Source organism: Pteropus medius, unplaced genomic scaffold (genome assembly GCF_902729225.1).
Source record: "Pteropus medius unplaced genomic scaffold, Ma_sr-lr_union100, whole genome shotgun sequence".
Classification (NCBI taxonomy): domain Eukaryota; kingdom Metazoa; phylum Chordata; class Mammalia; order Chiroptera; family Pteropodidae; genus Pteropus; species Pteropus medius.
In genome coordinates this window covers 725,954-748,425 of record NW_024354503.1, presented here as the reverse complement: position 1 = coordinate 748,425, position 22,472 = coordinate 725,954, and the positions used below count along the sequence as shown (strand labels likewise).

Below are 22,472 nucleotides of genomic sequence, written 5' to 3'. Positions count from 1 at the left end.
ACTGCAAGAATGTTTTCCACAGCGGCTGCCCCATTTTACATTCTCACTAACAAGCATGGTTTTCTTTAGTTATTTGAAAATATTTATAATAGCTACTTAGAATTCTTTGTTAAACCTGACATCTGGTCCCTCTCACAGGCCGTTCTGTTGCTTGCTATTTTTCTTGTGTGTGGGCCAAAATTTCTTGTTTCTATGCAAGTCTTGTACATTTTTTTGTTATTGTTGGAAATCGGACTTCTTAACTATGGTAGTGATTCTGGCCTCCTTTGCAGATACAGTTTTTGAGATCATGGTTTGAGATTTGTTCTTATCTGTCTCCGTCCCTGGTTCTCTCTGGGAAACTAGTCCTGTTTATGGTTCACCTCATATCTCAGATGAATCTACCAGACTCCAAGCTGTGTTGCAAGTAAATATAGTTCTTTCGAGACAAGTTTCAGAAGTCTTTCTTTTATAGTCTGTCTCTCCCCTTGGGCAAGATCTCTGAGCCAGGGCTCTGAAGCTGGGAGTGGGGACAATGGCATGCTTCTCTTTGAGTGACATCCGTGCTTTAGGAGTGGGGCGCTCGGTGGAATGGGGACTGGCTGTAGCTTCTGGCCTTTCCAGCTTGCCTCTCCTGGCATGGCCGCTCTGCGTTAGGAATGAGTCAGGGTGAGGCCGATTGATCGGGTCCCCAGTATTTCTCAGCATGCCACGCACAAGGCAGAGCCTCCGTCCCACTGGTGGGGGCTGGGAAGGAAGGAGTGCCCATCTGTAAGCTGCACTCCCCCAGAACTTAGCCTCTGGTTCAGTCAACTGGGGCCCAGTGAGAAATCCTGATATGCTGCCCTTCCCAGGGAGACACTGCAGGCCTCCAGCTGGGAGCTAGGAGGAGGGAGAGACCTGTGCTGTGGCTCCGCCCATCTGAAGTGGCATTTCCATCCTGCTGAGCTGGGAGGAAGTGGATCAAAGTTCAAATGCCACAGACTCTTGCTGTTCTTATGGAGTTTCATTAGGTTTTCTTGAATAAACGTTTCCTCATTTGCTGTGTGCCCTTAGGACCAGTTTCAGGGACTTGACATGGTTGTTTTAAAATAATTTTCATCAGTTCCACTGGGGAACAAATCTGCAGAGCTGCTCAGCGGCGATACCAGAACTGGAACTGCAGCTCTTTGACTTTGCCTGAAAGGGGCTGAGGATTTAGCTGTCTTCGCTCCTGCCCTCCCCCTTCCCCACCATCACCTTGCTCTTCCCATTCTCCCAGCCTCCCAATAGCGCTATGACTTTTTCCTTTTCTGTGCAAGTTTTTGTTTACCCTGGAGTTACTAATTGCCTTTAAAAAAAAAAGTATAGTTTGTTTGCTTGTACTTAAAACTAAATAAACTTCAAACTCTTGGCCAAAAAACAGTGTGACCCTCCTCTCAAGACATTTAGATGCATCAGTTTTCTATCGGCTTCCTGAGGAAGTCTTCCAGAACCTTCTGATCTGCTTCATGATGGACTGGTTGGTTTGTACACCTGGTACACAGGTGTCATCCCGGGCTCCTTTCCTCTCAGCCTAGAGGAATCCGCTGTCTCTCTCCTGTGTTGACGCTTCAGCTTCTCGCATGCCCTGTCTTCCTCTTTCTTGACTTATGGTCTTGTTTCAGTGGAGCACACATCCTCCAGTGGTTCCTGAGAACAGCCCCATGGGATGTTAATTTTTTGAGTCTGCACATCTGAATACGTCTGTTCCATCCTCATCCTGTTAGTCTAGGTGTAGAATTCCAAGTTGGAAGTTATTTTCCTCCAGAAAATTGGAAGGTTCTGCTCTTTCGCCTTCTGGCTTCCAGTATTTTTTCAGTCTGGAATCTTGGAGAACCTTCTCTTAGTTCCCAGGGTAATGACATTTCACGATGATGTGTCTTGGCGTGAGTCTATTTTTATTTACTGTGCTGGGCCCTCTGTGAGTCCTTGACATCTAGAATGCTGATCTTCGGATCTGTGAAATTTTCTTGAATTATTTTCCTGATGATCCCCCCTATATTTTTTATATTCTTTCTAGAATTCTTAGTATTTGAAAATGGAACTCCTAGACACGTCTTCATGTTCTCTCTGATTTTCTCTTCTATTTTCCTTATCTGTCACTCTGGAAAAGCTAAACCGTACCTTTCAATTTTTCCTTTTTAATTTCTGCCTTACGTTTTTAATTTTTAAAAAGTTTTTTTTAAAATTTTGTGCTCAATGTCTCTCTTTTTCAAAACGAGAATGCAATTTTAATTTCACCTGTGCATGTTTTATGTTATCTCTCTGAGGATATTAAGACAGGTTTCTTCTTTCCTTGCTATTATTCTCAGTTATCTTTCAGTTGGTGTTTTATGTTCGTTTTATTTTTAACTTTCGGGTTAGAGACATTTCATTCTTCTGATGTCTGGCAAACTCAGCCGTCTGTGCATATTTACAAATAGGAAAGTAGGAGCTGATTGGAAGCTCCGAGCCCATGGGAGAATCTGTGGGCTATGGGCTTCTTCACGGGTGGTCTGGTGGGACTGTTTGGTGGAAATCCTCCAAGGTGGGTATGTCTAGGGTTTCTCTAGGTCCCTTCTCCTCGATCCATCATGTTTCCCAGAGAATGCTTTTTCAGTTGTCCGTATGGAGGGTGTCAATCCTGAGACTCGCGTGATGAAAGATGGTTGGGGCCTTGACATCCAGCTTGCTCCCTGTCATCGGTAGAGTGCCATGTCGTGCTTCGTGCCTGATCATCTCACCCCACACACCAGCTGGCCCCTTTCAGCTTCCTTATTCCACTTGATATTTCTCTATAGCAACTCTCGAGACTGGACATATTTATATTCCTTTGTCGAATTATATATAGCTTATCTCCCCTCTCTAGAATAGATGGGCTTGAGGGCAGGGCTTTGGCTTATTTTGCTCACTGCTGCATCCCTGCACCTAGAACAATGCCTGGCATATAGTAGGTACTCAACAAATATGTGTTGCATGATCTGAATGAATACTTGCTTGGCCCTAGCCCTGGCTCTGGGCAGGAGATTTAAGGAGCTCTGGGTGTGTAGCCCTCTCATTCATTTATTCATCCTTTTATCCGTCCATGCATTATTATTATTGTTGTTGTGAATTTTAATAATCCACAGCTAGAGAGTGGCAGAGGGGGAATTTGGCCCCAGCCTGTCTGCCTCTGAAGCCCCGACTCCTGCATGAGCATGCTGTTAAGGCAGACCCTCCACAAGGTCAGAGAAATAAGACTAAGACCTAGTTTCTTGTTCTGGGGTAAGAAGTTAGAATAGAGCCTGACCCCAGTCTGCCCATGCTCTTGAGGTTCTCCCTGCTGGATGGACAGTCCCTTGAGAGAGTCCTTCAAGGTCTAACTCCAATCACGCCACCTCAGGGAAGCCCCCCAGGATTGCCTAGGGCAGAGTCAGCTGCTCCTTGCCTGCTCTGTCAGAGCTGTGTACATCTTTCTATCAGGGTGAGCATCAGATTGCTTATAAATGGCTGCCACTCTCTGTTCGCCCTCAACTGTGAGCTCTTCTGAGACAGGGACTGGGTCTTATTCGGCTTAGTGTCCCAAGAACCCAGAGCGAGCCCTTCCTGAATGGCATGAATGATGCAGACTAGGGACATGGTTAAAATGGTGGCCTGAACTGGAAGTCAAGGTCTGCCACTCACTAGCTGTGTGACCTGGGGAAGATCCTCAACTTTCTGGGCCTCAATCCCCTTATCTATAAAATGGAAGAAAACTAGTCCCCCATTCCACCAGGACTCAAAGAGTTAATGAATGAAATGGCTTGGCACAGCGCCTGGCATGGAGTAGGCATGAGATAGAAATGACGGTTCTCAGAGCCAGGCGTCCCCCACTCCGGCCCGCTGGCTGTGCACTCCCCCAACAGCAGGTGCCTCCACCTGACTTCCTCCTACTGCCCCAGGCAGCTGGCTGAATTCCTGGTCTGCCAGCTTGGCCCTCTGCCATTTAGGGATTGGTCTGTCTACATTCTGTGTTTGCCTCCAAACAGCCTGGCCCTGACACATCATGTCCTTGCCTGCTGGTCAAACTGCAGACAGTCATCACTGGGGCAACTGAGGACTCCTCTGGGTGTAGTGACAGGACAGTGGGCATCGGGTGAGGGGCAGTGTCCAGGGTGCCCACAGGACCGGGACTGCTGCAGGAGCAAAGGCGAGCAGGGGCATGGGGCAGGGAGGTGAGGCAGGGCGGGGAGGTGGGCTGTTCCGAGGGCCTGCCTTGAGGATTTGGGGAAGTCTGTATTTTTGTTGCATTTTTTAAAAGGCAAAGAGAGTTTTTCTCTAACCAAGGCATGCAGATTTCAAATGCCAGTCTTCTTTGGCAGGTCATTCGACCCCAACTAAAGTCAGAGTCCTTAAACTTTTGGGGAAGGGCCTATATGGTTCTATTTTGAAGCCTTGAGTTATGGGGCTGGGGACCCAGAGCGGGCACTCTGGGACCTAATAGACATTCCAATAGTATGTCTCTCCTTTATTGTAATTAATCGTTAAATGCCTGACTTCCCTCCAAGATGTCAAGGTCAGGTATATTCAATGCTAGCCACATAGTCTAATTATGAGTTATCTTTTAACGAGCGCTTATACCAATCCTGAAGTAGGTTCTACTAGGATGCCCATTTTTGGATGAGGAAACAGATTCAGAGAGGTTAGGGGGCCCGGCCATGATCACACAGCTGGAAGTGGCATGATTGAGATCTGACCCCTCAAAGGCCCGTTTTCTGAACTATGTCATACTCCCTCCACAGTTCGTTGCATGACAGTGATGACATGCGGTGGTGGCCGAATGTATCAACAGGAAAGGGTTTGAACAGCTCACCTCTGCCAGCTGCAACTGTTTGTCAGGGGCAGGAAGGGAGAGGGTGACCTGGGGCCAACCCATCTGGAGTTGGGGTCAGGCGTGGAGATCCACCGGAGAGTCAGACTCTCTGGTGGGTACTGGAGCCACCCAGGTGGTTTGCAGCTTCCTCATTGGATGGCAGAGTCTGGTCTCCAAGGCAAAGCTCCTCCCATGGGGGGAAGTGCCCTCTCCAGGGATGAGTAGCCTGGATTTTTGGGGAACCCTTCCTCCCCCCCTCACTTCCTTGCTCATTGTTGTCTCTCCCTCGGGATCCTGTAGAATAAGTGGAGTCGCCTGGTGCTCCATTACATATTTGGCGAATGCATAATATAAAGATGTGATTCTGGCCCTTAGGGAGTTTAACACGAGCTAATATTTCTGCCCTCTCTCCAGGATTTTCCTATTATTAACATCTTACACGATCGCGGTATATCTGTCAAAGCTAAGAGAACAACACTGGTACGTGAGTGTTAACTCAGCTCCAGATTTTGTTTGGCTTTCATGGTTTTCCGCTTGTGTGCTTTTCCTGTTCCAGGATCCAGTCCAGCACCCCTCACTGCATGTAGTCGTCCTGTCCCCTTGTGTCCCCTGGTCTGCGACAGCTTCTCAGTCTTTCCTTGGCTCTCACGACCTTGAGAGTGTTGAGGAGTAATGGCCAGGTGTTTTGTAGAATGTCCCCTTCATTTGGGTTTGTCTGATGTCCCTCCCTCTCATGACGAGACTGGGGTTATGGGGTTTTGGAAAGAGCACCATGGAGGCGAAGTGCCCTTCTCGTCACATCTTATCGGGGGGACGCGACATTCGCATGGCATCACTGGCGATGTGAACCTTGACTACATAATTAAGGTGGTATTTGCCAGGTCTCTCCCCTGCGAAGGTGAAGAGCTGACATTTAAGTGCTCAATATGTACCAAACACTGTTGTGGGCGTTGGCTTATTTAATTCTCACAACCGCCCAGGGAGGAAGAGCCTCTTACCACGTCCATTTTAAGATGAGGAAATAGACACAGAAAGTTAAAGTAGCCTGTGCAAGGTTATGGAGCAGGTGTGTCTTGATCTCAGAAACCTGGCTCTAGCGCCCACGTTTTAATCACTACTCCATATGTCTGTCCTGGCCTAAGCACGCTCACTGGCCACCTGAAGTCCACAATGGCCTCTTCTTGTTTCTTCTCTGACCTCATCTACTACCCCACAACCCTCGGTCACTCTGCTCCAGCCACACTGGCCTCCTTCCTGCTCCATGCACATGCCAGGCACACTCCTACCCCAGGGCCTTTGCACGTGCCTCTCCTGTGTTCAGAGTGCCTTGTGTCACTCAGGCGGCTCTTCTGATTTGCCCCGCCTCCTTCAGGCCTTTGCTGAAACGTCTTCTCAGCGAGGTCTTTCCCTATAATCTTATTTAAAATGCCAGCACCCACCTCCCAACACTGTCTAGCCTCTTGCTTTATTTCTTACCTACCACTTATTAGCATTTGACCCTCTTGATTTTATTTATCTGTTTGCTAATTATCTGTCTCCCTCGACTAAAATGTAAGCCCCACGAGAAGAGATTTTGGTCTGTCTCGTTCACAGCTGTTTTTCCAGTGCACGGAACAGTGGCCGGCACAGAGTAGGGGTTCTAGAAACATCTGTACACAAATGCCCTGGGTTTCCTGAATCCAGGGTCCCTTCAGCATCAGATCCTTGAGGAGAAGGTCCAGAGACAGAATCCCATGACACACTGTCAGAGACCTGTGGACTGACATTGATTCCTGTATTAGCACCCCTTGAATTGGGTCATTTGACAGATTATAGATTTACTTAGCCATCCAATCCCTCAGCCCTGACCTGTAAGCTCCACAAGTAAAGGAGGTGAGTCTATTTTGTTTGCTCTTGTGAACAAAATATATTTAATACATTGCCCTGTACACACCAAGTGCTCAAGATCTTTGTTGGGGGAGGGGAACATCGAAAAGAGCAAGCAATGACACAGTCTCCTCTAAAGTAATTTACAAACTATCTTTTTTCCTTATGGTGCTTGTTAATTCCCACAGACCCTTTCTCAAGGGCATCACAGACAATAGAGGGGTAACCTTGGCCTTGGGAACATGCATTTAACAAAATCACTCCCCGCCCCACACACACTTCATGGTGGGGAAACAGCATCTGTTTATATACAAATATCTTAGTGTCATGATCGATTAAAAGGAACGAACAGAGAGAAATCAGATGATGCTCCACAGGGGGAGCAGTGAAATATTTTGCAATTTAATGTATTTATACGTACGTAGCTTGATCAGAGGCTCTGGGGAAACTGGAGTGAGTCTGGTGGTGTGAGCAGGGAGTAGAAAAATAGATTCCTTTCTTCCCTCTCTGTGGAGTTCGTGCGGAAAATTGGGGCTCCAGGAGCCTTTAAAAATGATTTTTGGTGCCTACCGTATGCCAGGCAGGAGCTTTACACCAAAATATTGCATTGCATCCTCCCAGTGATCATTTCCTGTCATTTGCAGCAGAGGAAATGGAGGCACACGGCAGGCAGGTGACTTGTCCATGGCTGCAAAGCTGGTCAGGAGAAGAGCTGGGACAGGACCCTAGCCTGTCTGGCCTCTCCTCCTTGCACTGTCTCCAGGCTCTAGTCTTCACCTGATCTGTCCTGTCTAGTTTTGGGGTCTACTGTCTTCTGCAGTAGAGGTAATCATCAGATCATGCCCTGAGATAGTGGAATGGTCTAAGAGACCTCTCAGATACCTCTTGCATGTCCTTCCTTCTCCAGAAGTCCTTCCAGGTCTTTGATTCCTGGGCCAGGTGCCCCAAGATGGCTGCCCAAGAGGCTTGTGTCACTGTGTGTTGGTGACCCTGGCCAGCATGGTTGCACCACAGAGGCCGGGGACAAAAAAAGAGCAGGGGAAGAGACCAGGGAGAGACACGCTCTTGATTCGCATGTGTCAGCCTCAGCTCTGGAAATGAAATGCCTTTTAATTTCATCGTCTGCTTTTCTTTTTTCCCTCTGTGATTCTGTCTGGTGCCAGGAGGCCCTTGGCCACAGGGTACGAGTTTAACAAATCCAATAAAACCTTTATCTGGCTGGCTGCTCACTCCCTGGAGCTCAGCTGGCCTGAGAGACATTACCTCATTCACCTTCTCACCTGTGTGCAGGGCAGGGTGGGGCGGGGGCCAGGAGCAGGGTCTGCTGGGTGGCTGGGACAAACAGAGGCCATGGAGGCCTACACCACTCACAAAGGTGACAGATGGTGCCTGGGGCAGTGTCCCAAGACCTGAATGCTGGTCTCAGCTCTGCCACCAATTCTCGGTTGGACTTTGGGCAATCCCTGGATACGTCAGATCTTCGTTTTTCTTCTGAGAAGAGGCAGGATTAGATTAAGTTAATGGGTTTTATGTATTTAAAGCAGTGAAACCCAATTTCCCCAAGTAGACTAGGCTATGCAAGTCTCACGTTGGATGGCTCTGGCCCTACTGCTCTGAACTTTTTGTATTTTTTTTAAGATGGTAGGCTTGTTTCTGCTTCGGGACCTTTGCACTGCCTGTTCCTTTTGCATGAATATCCTTGCCATAGAATGATCTGTGCATAGCTGACATTCAGAAGCCAGCTCAGATGTTACTTCCTCAGAGCGCTTTCTCTGAGCCTGTTTAATGATGTCCTGCACCCCAAGTCCTTCCGCACCCTATCCCTATTCTACTGTGTCCTCAGCGCTTATCACTCCTTGATGTTTCCTTGTGTCTCTGTAGCATGTCAATGGTCTGTTTTCCCCACTAGCTTACAATTTCATGAGGATAGCTTTGTCTCCTATTTCACTGCTCTATTCATAGAAGCAAATACAGTGAAGGTACTCAATAAACACCTGATGAATGAATGAATGAATGAATGAATGCCCATCAACAACAGGTGAAGATGAGGCTGCTCTGGGTTGAAACAGTTTGTGTACCCCACTGGCTGGACCACCCCTTCCTGACCTCCCTCCTCCCACGGTCTTTGAGGCCCCTTCCCGCCCTGCCCCCATGTCGGGGTGCCACGAAGCTCAGTTTGTAAACCTCTTGGGTTTGATGATCTTGAAGGCTTGTAGCAGCTCTGACGATCCCAGGCCAACTCTGAAACAGTGGTACAGCCAAGAAGTGCTGGGGTTTCAGAGAAGGACAAGGTGAGGAAGGGTTTTAGTCATCTCTGAGAAGGTGGCCCTTAAACTGGTTTGGAGATTTAGGGATGCCGAAAGGAGACTTTGAAGAGGGAAGAAGAGAAGCAGAGGCTGGGAGTGGGGGATGTGGGCCTTTTCCAGACAACCATGAGCCAATAAGGTCGGTAGAGGTCGGGGAGATTAATGGTAAAAACTGCACATGAGCAGCTGTCAGAGGGCTTTGAGTGCTAAGACAAGATGATTGTGCCTGATTTGTGACACGGCAGAGGAAGTTGGCACTGAAGCTTAGAGCAGGAGAGTAGAATCATGAGGGCCTTGCTCATGGGCGATAAAACGGGGAGGGCAGAAATGGAGGCAGGGAGACTGGGAAGGAGGCTGAGAGGTCGTGAGGCCTGGGCCAAGGCAGTGGGGATGGAGTGAGGGATGGGATTCAGGAGAGAGAGGAACTAAGAATGGAGTCTATTTGGCAGTGAGTTCGTGTGGTGGGAAAGGAAGAGGGAAGAGACTAAGACAGCGTTGAAGTTTCCTACCAGCTCATGGGGTTAGCGCTCTGGTCCAGGAATCGTTCTGGGTGACGGTGTTGGCGGGGATGGTGGGGGAGGGCTGGGCTTGTGGACGGGGGTTCCCCCCATCCTACCTCAGGCTGGGAGGGTAAGGCTTCGCAACTCAGCTCCTCCCCACCTCAGGCTGTCTGGGCAAAGTGGAGAGTTTGGGGTGGCTCTCCATGCAGGCCCCGGGATTAATGCTCTAATGGTCACCTGGGAGCCTTGGCAGGGAGCGGGGATGACTCAGTGTTGACTCATCCCCACTGCAGAGTGAGGCACTCTGTGGAATGGGCTGGGAGGGCTGGGCCAGGGCCACCACCTCCCACTGTAGGGCTGGCATGTGATGGGCACGTCTGCGGTGACCTGAATTTCCTAAGGTGCGGGAACTGGCTCTTCATTGTCTCAGCCCCTCCGGTTGCCCCCCTGCCCCTCCTCTCCAGCACGAACCCTGAGCGCTCCACCATTCTCCCAGTTAGACCGAAAACCAGTTCCCAGGAGGAATCAACTCATTTAAGGGCATGTTCTATTTAGAGGCATGTTTTAGAGTTTGGGGGTGCTACCTTCAGAGTGTGCCCCGACTGCCACAAATGGAGGGCATTCTTTGATTATCTACGGTGTGTTCTGGACCCTGGGGAAAATGTCCTGGAATTGGAGGACAGATTTTGGAATTCTGGGTTTGTTTCCAGAACTCTGGGCTCTTTTTCAGAATTCTCGTGGGTGTTTGAGAAGCCTAGGGTGTATTCTGGAATTCTGGGACATATTTCAGAACTCTGGGGGCTTGCTGGAGTGCCGGGCTGGCTCCCCATCATTCACCTCCTTGGACTTGTCTTATCTGCTGTGATCTGTCAGAACACATGGTTACAGGGAGGCAGTTGCTATGGCAACGGTAACCATGGGGTGTATCAACTTCCAGAATTCACTCTGAGCCTGTGACATTTTAGCTGGTGGAGAACCACAGTTAGCTCCCGAGAGCCCGATGAGCAGAGATTCTTGCCAACCCTGTCTTTGTGCCCCCTCCCCCGCCCCAACCTCAAATAACCTCCCTCCAGGCCCAGGGATCTGGCTGCTCCACACCCCCTTGGGCAAATGCATATTCAAAAGCAGCCAAAATGTGTATTCAGATCTTATAACTTCCACCTGCCTTGCTCCATTTAAATGCATCGGCATCTTCTGTTTGCCCCATTTATCTGCCAGGAAAGTGAAGGGTAGTTCCAGGAGCTGAGAATAAGTGCTTTTTCTGAGTTGCTTTGATCTCCTAAGTGGGGTAAGAGAGTGACAGGGAGGGGGTTGGGCACTGGGCTCCTCTCTCTATAGGTTTGGCCCCTCAGACAAGTCTCACAGAATGCTAACACGCTGGAGTGCATCTGCCGAGACCGTGGCGGAGGGAGGGGAAGTGACAGCAGACAAGTGGCAGAGGCAGGCCAAAAACCAGGCTGGGTTTTCCTCCCCAGTGGCTGTGTTCTTTACCAGTAGGGCACGGGCCCCCGCTGCCAGCTCCTCCCTGGGGCTCCATGGGTAGGCTTTTCTGCCTGAGCCCGTGCTGCTATCTACAAAATCTCAGACTGTCACGTGTAGACGATCCTTGAGAATCACCCGGGCCCCACGGATCGGGGAACGGAGACATCCCTCAGACGGTTGCTTAGTGGCAGAGCAGGGACCTGAATTTCAGGCTCCCAGTTCCCAGCCCAGAGCCCTTGCTGTCACCCTCACCTCTCCCACCCTGTGTGATTCATGCATGCATTCATCCATCCATCCGTCGTCCAAATCTGTCCATCCATCCATCGTCCGTCCGTCCAAATCCCGTCCGTCACTTGTCGTCGCATCCGCTCGTCCATCCGTCATCCGTCGTCCGTCCATCCCGTCAATCCCGTCCGTCCCGTCCGTCGTCCATCCGTCGTCCATCCGTTCGGAAAAATATTGGGAGTACTTGCTGAGTGTCCTGTACCACCTTGGCCTGAGTGATGGGAAGTTCACGATCGGGCCGTCTGTCTGTGATCCTGGTCTACCCCAGCTCATTCATCTCCCCTTCTGCCAAACATCCCTCTTCCAGACCAGCACGTGCCCGTCCCTGTCCCATCCCTCATTTCCAACGCACCAAGCTCCTTCTAGTTTCTGCCTTTTTCTCCTGATGGCCCCCCTTTAAGGTCCATGAAAGAGCTCTGTCCTCTGCAAAGCGTTTTCTCACCACCCCAGGCCTTCTTAGTTCTTTCTCCTATGACCCTTTCATAAGGAACTGCCCAAATGAGCTCCTATTGATTTGCTTCTCAGTTTTGTCCAGTCACTCCTTGAGAGCAGGCCCCATGCTATTTTGTTCCTAGTATCACTGCTGATATGTTACATTTTGGCAGTGCCATGATGTAAAGAAAATGCCACGAGGTGCGGAGTCGGACAAGGTGTCAAACCTTAGCTTTACAGATGAAAGGCTGTGTGATCTCGAGCAAGTCACTGAACCTCTCTGAACCACAGAGGGGTATGGTGCAGATTCATGAGCTGATGCCTTTGAAAATTCTAAAGTGCTGACTGAACAGGAGAAGTCCTCTTCATTTCAGGATATATTTCCCTCTGTGCCACTTGGGCTTGTGGCCTTAAATATTTGCCGATAGCTTAGGGCAGGGGTGCCTAACACTCCTGGCTCTGGCGCCGGTATCTCTGTGGCCTGTTAGGAACCAGGCCGCACAGCAGGAGGGGAGTGGCAGGCGGGAGCGGAGCTTCATCTGTATGTGCAGCCGCTCCCCAGCGCTAGCATCACCGCCTCAGCTCCACCTCAGATCATCAGGCGTTAGATTCTCATAGGAGCACCGGTCTCTGGTGCACCGGTCCCTGGGGACCACTAGCTGAAGGAATAGACACCCTTATCCTCCCCTACTGCTCAGCCCCCCTAGAGGGGAGGCCTGCTTCAGGGCAATCTCCCAAGAGGGATCTTGCTCAACAGCCTTTTACTTTTCAGTCTCCTCTCTTCAAGTAACATGCAAGACCATGGTGGGATAGGTGGGATTTTTTCCTCTCAAGCAGACTCATCTCCTCAATTGGTTGAGGGTGGGGTGAGGCTGGGACGGCCCTTCCAGTATTTCCCAAGCAGCCTTGGCTTCCTTGGGGACAACCTCCTGTCTGGGAACCTGGGAAAGCCCTTTGCCCTTGACCCCTCCCGTGGGCTCCTGACTTTAATCTTCACCGTGTTTTCCTTTCCTAAACTGTGGCTGCCACACTCCTCGGGGGCCGCGGGAGGAGGTCTGTGCCTTAAGCACTTTAGTCTCCACTGCTCTTTGGTCCGTGTTTTCCAGACCTGAGATCTCTTTACATCACAGTGGTTCCAGGAGAAAAACTCAGCAAGGTCTTTCCTCATCTGGACATAAATCAAAACACAGACATGTGACATGCGTCAGCCTGCACCACGCGTCTGCATGTGCCCACCGCATATGCAGGCCAGGTATGCACATGAAGGCACATAGTCATATGCGATGGGCACGCACAAGGCCTCACATGTGTGTTCGCCTCCCTGCGGGGACACAGCTCGTGTCCATGTCCCCAGCCTCGGTGCTTAACTGCTTTTACCTTTCCCACTCGTAGTGGGTGTCTACTCAGCTCTACACAGGTGGGTAGATTTACACATGTGCCAGCACAGAGAGGGGTGTTCTGTCATGGGTGCGCGTTTACCATGGGCACACACATGTGTCTATCTGTGTAAAAATGTAGACCTGTGTTGTGTCCATGTGCCACCAAGATAATGATAACAGCTGATGGGTACACACCTATGTGCCAGGCACTGAATCCTGGGGTGTTAATTCATTGAGCCCTTACGACATGATGACATACTCATGGCTGTATTATCGTTCTCATTTTCATGGATATGGAAACTGAGGCTCAAGGAGGCTTCGTAACTTGCCCAAGTACTCACAGCTAGGACATAGAGGGCCGGGGTTTGAACCCAGGCACTTGGCTTCACAATCCACAGTCATAACCATGATACTAACTTAGTAATGAAAGTCTGTATTTGCAGGCACTGCCAGGATTAAGCCAGTCCCTAGCCTGGGCCTTTCCTTCTCATGCGAGTGCATAGGGCGGCTCGCCCATGCGTGTGATGACAGAGGATGGTGGGTGTGTCTGCTTTGCCCTTGGGAGCTGCCAGGAGGAGCATTTTAGCTTTTTGGGGGCCGGTGCCCTGCGGCTCCTCAGCCCACCTCTCCAACACTGACCCCCTTCCATTGCATTTTCTTCTCTCAAAGCCCAAGTCCCAAGGCCCAGCTGAGCCCCACCAGGCAGGGACTGGAGAACCAGGCCTTTCTCCCCAGCACTGGGTCTTCCCTAGTAGTTTGCAGCTCTTCAGGCCCCTGCCCCATCATGCTCCCGATCCTACCCTCATTTCCTCTTGTTGAGGTCACTTTTGAGGATAGACGCCTTCCCCATGAGGCCATCTGGACCAGTCTGATGGAGTTTGGGGTCCCTTCCCCAAGCACCTACAGCGTGGCTTGGGATCTCTCTGGATCCTACTACTGGCTCTGCTGCTGCTTAGCTCTGTGACTTTAGGCAAGTTTCTTAACCTCTCTGAGCCTCAGTTTCTTCATCTGCAAAATGAGGATAATTTAGCATCTACCTCCAAGAGTTACTAGGAAGATTATATGAGTTAATACATGGAAAAGCCTAGAACTACACCTAGCACTTAGCTACTACTATCACCATCATCATTATCATCATCATCATCATCACTGTCATTCTAGTCTTTACTGGCATGCTGTGCCTGGTTATTTGTCAGCTTTCCCAGGCAGGTGGTATGCTCTATAAGGGTGGGACCATGACTTATTTCTCCTTCTTTCCCAGGCCCTGGCTTGGTCCCTGGTGCATTGTTGATGCCACTCGATGTTGATTGAATGTCTGAATGAAGGGGCCCGGTTCTTTTCCCAGCGGATCAGTTCTCTCCATGAGTGGGATAAACCCTATCACTCTGTCTTAGGGGGTGGGGTGAAGCTGCCTGCTCTATGCTAGCGATGCAAAGTAGGGCAGGCCTCCCCAGAGGGGTTGCCATGGCAACAGGGAAAGTTCTGCTCAGAGATAGACACACACAGGGTTGGTTGGGAGGCGCGGCTGTGTTGCCTGCCTAGAGTAAGGGAGACAGGCTGTTGAAATGGCTTTCAAGCCTCAGTGACTCATCTGCAAAATGGGGACTAAGCTCCTAGCTCATGATCAGGGTCATATTTCAGGGGGTCTTGGTGGAGAAGGCTGTTGAGAGTTGCAGAGAGTCATGCCCGTCTTCGCTGCTTTAAGACCATCTTCTCCATCACATGGAAACATCAGAAGAGAAAAAAACATTGCTTTATTCACCACTGTGCCCCTAGCACCTAAAAACAGTGCCTTGGTATATAGTAACTGTTAATAAATATTTGCTAAATGAAGAATTAGTCAAATAAGGAAGCGGGGACTTCTCAAGGTCCCACCCCCACCCAACATCTGGAATTCTACCAGGCACTGATTATGAGCTGTGGTCTACATTAGAGATCCCTTGACACCATTTTTGACCTACCTAGACCCACATGGACCTCTGAGTACCACCTCCTACCCTAGTTGTGAACTACGTGAGGGCAGCCAGGGAACTGGGCTCCATTTGGCCTTGGGACACTTGTCCTAGACTGGGATTCCCAGGCGTGGAGGATAACAGAAGCTTGGGGTAGGAGTGTGGGAGGTGGTCTCGGTGGATATACAGAATGCACGTTCCTAACCCCCTTCCCAGTCCTGCTAAATCTGACTCCCTGGGGCGTGGCCTGGCATTTGGGGTTGTAACAAGCTCCCAGTAGATTCTGGTTGGTGGCCGGACTTGGGGACTTCTACTCAGGTCATGTAGCCTCCTGCAGTTGAAGGGTCAGCCCGGGGTCTGGCGCTTCTTGTACATCCCGGCAGACTGAGGTCCCAAGAGGGGCGTGACTTGGCTTGGTGGAACTCTGGCACTCCTTTGCCCTTGGCCTCTCTGCTTCAGCTCCTCCATCAACACTCATGGTGTCCACCTGGCCTGGCTTTTCTGGCGGGCTGACTGTTGCAGCTCTCACCTGTGCATCCTGGTCGTAACACTCGGCAGTGGGGAAGGAGGCAGATCGTTGCCCTAGACAGCCCTGAGTTTGCAGCTGGGGTCTACTTTTTGGCTTCTTGCACATGTGCCTTAACCTTCTTGAGCATCAGTCTCTTCTTCTGCAAAATCAGCAGAGTGTGACCCCTTTTGTTGAGAAGTGGGTTGGCGAGGACTTTGTAACCAGGGAGTCCTGATTTGAATCTCGACTCCACTGGGTTGACAGCTGTGTGACCTCAGGCAAATGACTTCACCTCTCTGAGCTTTGGCGTCCTCATCTGTAAGATGGGGGAGAGGAACCCCAACTTCATGGAAGTCACTGTGAAGATTAAGTGTGATGGAGCCCATGAAGCACATAGTAGGGGGACTCAGCTAGAATGAATGCCCTTTTAAAGAAAGGCAGGGAGGCAGTGATTCAGATGTCTAGTCTGGTCCACCCCAGCCCTAGAGAGAAGTTAGAGAGAAGGCCGGAAGGCTCACCTCTGTATCCAAAGAGCAGCCCAGAGCAGGGCCAGTGGAGGGGCGAGATGTTTGTTCGCACAGCCAGAGATGCCGAGAGGCCCCTGGTGTCTGTCCATTAGCCAGTTCCTGCTGAGTCGGAGGGAGTTGAAGGCTGCGGAAGTGATGAGCCATCGCAGCTGTGTGGTACTTTCTCTGCTGAAAAGCAGTTTCCAACTCGTTATCTTAATGTGTCCTCACAATAACCCTGGTAATTGTTAGCTCAGGGATCAGGCTTCCTGTTTCAGATGGGGAGACAGGGAGATGGGAGCCCAGAGAGGTCAACTGGCTCGGCCAAGGTCACACAGCACAGCAGCGACCAGAGACAGAGAAGGTGGCGGCCGATTGTGTTTCTAAAGGATAGTGACAAGCTACGGGTCACCCCATCTAACTGCCGCTTGCTGCAGTGCTCTGAGGCCAGATGTCTGAGTTCAAATCTTGCCTCTGCCACTTCTTAAATGTGAGCCTGGAGGAAGTCACTGAACCCCTATCAGCCTGGGTTCTTCGTCTGTCGAATGGGAAAAATAATAGTACTTATCCCACAGGGTTCTTTTTGGGAGCTGCCCAGTCAGTACATATAAAGCATGTGCCTAACACATGGTGGATTCACTAACTTATGTATAGATTATCTGCTCCCAGATGACACGTACCCCTAACGTAGTAACATTATCTGCCTGGGCCTCGATTTCTTCATCTGCCAAATGGACACTTGTTGTGTGCCAGGCATTGTGCTAGGCCCCTGTGAGTCAGGATTTCATTTACTGTTAGCAGCAATCCCTGAGGTCATTCCTTTTAGTCTCCTTGTCCAGATAAGGAAGCCAAGATGCAGAGAAGTGAATGGATGTGTCTGTAGTTACTTGACTAGTGACAAAGATGCTCCAACTCAAACTCAGACCTGAGATTCCAGCGCGAACGGCCCCCAAGCGTGCCTGCGCCTCCAGGTCGCCCTCCGGGGAATCTTTAGGGCTGATCAACTGGCCTGGGGACTTTGGAGTCTGGGGGCCAGTGCCTGCCTGGAGGCTGGAGCAGCAGGATCTAGCCTCAGGTGGATACCTTTCCCATTCCCCCCTGCAGAGGGAGGCCGGTAGGCCCCAGGTCATGGCGGGAAGGCCATTAGCTGGGCCTGGGGTCCGACTGCTGGTAATGACCCTATTTTCATATGGCAGCAGCTCACCATCTCTCCTCTCTCCCCACCGCGCTCCCGTCTGCTCCCCGGGCCCCCATTCAGGAAGGAGGCAACAGCAGGTTATGTAATGGGGAGTGGGTTATGTAAGGATGTAGCAGGTCCTGGTGGGACTCAGGGAACAGAGCAGTGCCCCCCTCCCCCGGCCCCTGCTCTCAGCCCCCAGCAGAAGTCTCTGGCACAGGGCCAGGCTCCTGTCCTCACACCGCTCAGCTGCCCAACTGGGACTGAGAAATGCAGCCAGGACTGGGGCAGGAGTGGGCAGGGCGAGGTGGCCAGAGCGTCAGGAATCCCAGCCTGGGACCCGGCTCTCTGGTGAACTGGGCAAATCCCTTCCCCTCTCTGGGTCTCAATTTCCCTTTGTGGAAAACTGAGGAGGGGCGGCTTAGGAAATCTCCAGGGGCCCTCCCCTCCCAGTTTCAGGGGTGCTGTTCTCCCACCTTGGAGTGAGAGGTCCGGATTTGTGGATTCTGACTCTCTCTGGGCCCTAATTTGCTTGTCTGTCTAACAGAAAGATAATATCCACTGTCGGCTTCATTGGTGCCAGATGCGCCTGGACTTTTGGGGTTCTGGTGAGTGAAGCCAGGGCATCTCATCCCCTCCTCTTTCCTTTGCTCTCCGATTGAGTCCTCAGAAACCAGCCACAGTGACAATGAAGGCAACTACCATTGATTGGTCAAGCCCTACGCTAAGCCCCTTTTCATGCATCGTCCCGCCTAATTTTCACAAGAGCCCCGTGAAGTATGCACTTTCATCACCTCTAGTTTACAAATAGGGGCTGAGGCTCAAAGAGGGCAAACGGCCTACCAAACTGACACGACCGGTCGGCGAGTGGCCAAGCCAGGATTTGATTCCAGGCTCATCAGACTCGAGAGCCCATGCCACGGTGAGTCTGCGCAGAACTGGACTGGTTCCCTCTGGGGACCAGGGAACTAGGTATGGCCAGATGGTGTAAACAGGCCTGTTCTGTGGTCTAGGCTCTGAGGAATGTCCGTCCCCCTCACTAGCCACCCCCGGGCCTCTCTGGACTCCCCATCCTCTTCGTTCCCTCTGTGCTGCCCACGGTGGCCACGGCGGCATCTGTGAAGTGGGCAGCACAGCCTGCAGGCTGTGTGGGCAGTTGGCACCGAGGGGACATGGGCATTTGTATTTTTAAACCCAGCTCGGGCCGACCTCTGATGTCAGCTCAGATGAGGCCGAGGGGTTTTCTCTGGGTACCGCTGACCCTGAGCGGGAGAGCTGGGGACATCACTGGCCTCAGGAGGCATTCTGCCAATATGTAGGGCTGTTACCAGCTAGGGAGATGCTTAGCACTGGCTGGAGTCTGTGCCCCTCGGACCCTGGGGACCCCAGGGAGCTTGAGCAGGGGTCATGGGAGCAGTGGGCAAGTCAGAGGCGAGGAAGTAGGAAAGTAGGGGGAGCAGGAGAGGAGGGAGGAGAGTGGAAGGAAGCAGAGGGGCTGAAGCAGGTTCGAGGGCCCTGAGAAAGCTTAGAGTCCGGCTCACCCACTCTGAGATGGGGAAGCTGAGGTCCTGAGAAGGAAAACATCCGGGTCACATATGAGTGCAGATCAGGAAGCTGCAGGGGATGGTAGGTCAATAAAAGTTCTTTTATGGGCAGAGGCCAAGTTTCCACTGGGTCTTCTCTGATACCACTGTGATGGAGGGGAGGTGGGGGGGAGAGGTGCTTCCTTATAGCCTGGTGAAGGCGAAACCTGAGCTCCCCACTTGGCCTTTTCTGTTGGGGTTGGGGATGCGGCTATGTTTTTTCCCACGGTGTTTGACTGGAGTTGGGTGGTTATTGTTTAGAAGGTTTCTATGTGCTAGGTTCTTGATTTTTCCTGGTCCTTTGGCTACTGAGAGCAAGCCTTTCTTAGGGCTTTTTTGTCTGCTTCCAATGGCATTTCCAGGTTGATGGCTTCTTCGGCACCCAGTCTGAGATATATAAGAAAAAAAGAAAAGTCAAGGGACACGCCACGGTGTCATCCTTTAGGTCCCTAGCCAGTCTGCCTTCTTCTCTCCACCTTTCAGGATCTGCTTATGTTTGTTTTAGATAAAACGTCCAAGGTTCTTAGCTGTGCGTAGCGGGAGAAATAGCTTGGTTCTCCATAGTGTTTTAAAGAAAAGTAGATCTATTTTTATCTACTTGGTTAGAAAGTACAAAGAGATAAATGTGTTGAATATAATTTGGTATCTGTAAGATGAAGCCGAAAATAAATATCTGATTGTTTGCAAAGTTTTGGTCTGAGGAGCATGCTATGGTTGGTGCACCGTTGGCTGGCGTTAGATTTTGACCAGGAGAGCAGAGCAGCCCCACGCAGCCACTGCTGCACATGTGATAACGGTGTGATAGGCGATGGTGCGTGGATAGGCTGATTTAGACCTAGAAGAGGACAGTCCTGAGCTACCACCTAGGGGGAGTACAGACGGCCCTGAGGAAAGTACCCTCACTGGGGTTGGGTTGGGGGAGGTCTAAGTGGGATGGGGGCGGGGGACGAGGGGTGGGGCGTTTTGTATAAATGTGTAAATCCACACATGTGTGTGACAGTGTGGAGGAATGCAGGCCTCTGTTTCTTTTGCTGACCTTGCTCAGGTTTCTGAAGGTAATAAGTTGTTGGTTTATCCTGTGCCTAATAGTACTAGGCACATAGTAAATGATCAATAAATATGTGTTGACTGAATGGATGAATGAATGAGCGAGTGAGTGAATGAGTGTTTATCTGTATCATCTCACTTAGTTCACTAGCTGTTGTTGCTGACTGGAGGTTCCTTATCGATGGAGAAAAGTTGGAGGCTCACTAACTTGGGGCTCTGGGTAAGTGGCCTATGGGGCACCCTTAAGGCAGCCGTGCATAGAATTTCATACTTAGAGGATTAGCAACCCAAGAGAGAAGAGGAAATCAAGGGGTCGACACCATATATAGTCATCGACCCATCCATTCACCTACCCGACCTCTGTTGGAGCCAGGTGTTGAGGGTTTTCATGCCTAGAGGGGCGGACTCGTGAGAAAGAAGAGGTGAGGAGAGGGTTAACATTTCATCCATTTATCCATCTACCCATCTATCTATCTGCTCATCTACCCATCCATCCATGCATTCATCCTCCTCATCCTCCATCCATCCATCCATCCATCCATCCATCCATCATCCATCCATCCATCCATCCATCCATTCAGGGAGGCCGGATTGTTCATGTTCATGGTCACTGAACACCAGTCTCAGAACTTTAGACTGAAAGCTATCTTTTGTGACAGCTGTCAAGGAAGGGAGGTTAATTTGCATGAACAGCCCAAGTGCATGCTGGGAGCTAATTAGTGCTTAAATGGGGATTGTTTGCAGATCCTGGAGTGAGTGGAGCCTGGGCATTTCAAGAAGAGACCTAGTCTCTAGTTTTATTTTTATTTTATTTTATTTTTTTATTTTTTTGGGCAAGGCAATCCTTGGTTGACCTCACAGATTGCAAGGACCTTGTCAGCTTACAATCCTTTATTTTTTAAAATTTTTTATTTTTTATGCCTACAGCACCCGGTCTTCCTAGGTGGTCTCCCATCCAAATACTAACCAGGCCTGACCCTGCTTAGCTTCTGAGATCAGATGGGATTGAGCTTGTTCAGAATGGCATGGCCGTAGACGAGGCCTCTCTAGTTTTAAAGAGAGATGGGGAACAGATGAGACACAGCTACTCTCATGAGCAAAACACCTGGATTATATACTTATTAATCAGTTTATGCTAGCTAGAGTATAAGGCAGCAGATGGAATGATCTGAATTGGTTCTTCTCAAAAGTTCTTGAAAGGAACAGTACCCAGTTAGGCTTTCTGGCATCTTTGTTGGGTTCAGGGTTGGGTGACAAATACTTTTTGAATGAATAAATAATCTGCGAGGGGGTGACTTTCAAATGCTCCTGCCTTTGAGTAGAGACCACAAGTCGCCTCTGTGTTCCCCCTTTTCCATAAGCTGTGCTTCATTTCTCTTTGTGCTCAGTGTCTGAAACATAGCAGGTGCCAACAATTATAGAATGAGTGGGTAGACAAACAGATCCATCAGTCATGAGTGCCTACTATGTGCCAGAGGCATCATCCTAGGAGCTGAGGGTGCAGCAGGAGACAAGACAAATGCTCTGCCATCACGGATCTGTTTGGTGCTCCCCGTATTTAAAAAACAAAAGCGAGTCATACTTCTCATAGAGGCAGCCAGCAGAGGGGATTCGTGGGAACAAACCCAGTGGCCAGCTTACTATGTGTGCAAAGTTCTTTGAGCTTATGTCCATTCATGTATTCACACCTGTGCCCTTATGTGTGTCCTTGAGATTTCGCATGTGCCCACGTGCTTGAAGTTGTGTTTTGTGTGTTCTGCACAAGTTCTCACTCTCACATGGGTATTGGCAAGTATGTGGCTGGGTTCTTTTGTGTCCTTGCTCACAAGTATCAGCATAGGTGTGTGTTTGTGCTAACGTACATTGGGTGAATCTAATTTTTTATTGGGTGCTCACTCTGTCCCGTGCATAATTCTGAGCACTTTGCAGCTATTGACAAATTTCATCCTCATAACAGTCCTATGGGGAGGATATCCCCAAGTCACAGATGAGGAAATTGAAGCACAGAGAGGGTACCAAGTTGCCCAAGCATTCCTTCTTGTGACTGCAGAACATGTTTTCTTCCTAAATGTCCTTCATTTTGGGTCCACGTGGCTTAGGTATTGGTCCCCCACCTCCCCCACGTCTGGGTTGGCCATGGGATCAAGGTGTGGCAAGTCAGTGTTACTGAGAGTGTGGCCTGCAGATGGCAGCATCAAATTCCTGGGCCCCAGGTCCTGAATTAGGAATCTGTGCTTTCACAAGCCCTGCAGGTGGCCCTCGTGCACTTAAGAATCTGGACCTTGAAGCCAACCTGCCTGGCTGGGGGCTGGAATTCCAGCTCGGCACTCGTCAGCTGTGTACAACTTATATAAGCTTTCTGGGCCTCAGCGTTTTCATCCGTGAAATGGAAATAATAGCAGCCCTGACGTTTTTGAGGACCAAATAAGTTAATACACGCAGAGGCATAGAGCAGTCCCTGGCATGTGACTAGTTGCTGGAGGGTTCCCTGTCATGGGACCCAGCCCTGCCCAATGAGCATCAGCCCTGAGACTTCTGCTGGCACCATTAGGAAAATGTCTGTTTCTGCTGAGGTGAGAGGTAAGCCTGGAGCTGCTGGTGCCCACACACCACCTCCGAGGGAGAGCGTGCCCGAGAAT

At 50.4% G+C, this 22,472-nt stretch overlaps 1 pseudogene; it reads right to left on the bottom strand.

The window, feature by feature from the left end:
- Nucleotides 1-20,751: 20,751 nt before the first annotated feature.
- Nucleotides 20,752-20,870, bottom strand: LOC120596397 (uncharacterized; annotated as a pseudogene).
- Between the last annotated feature and the right edge of the window lie 1,602 nt (nucleotides 20,871-22,472).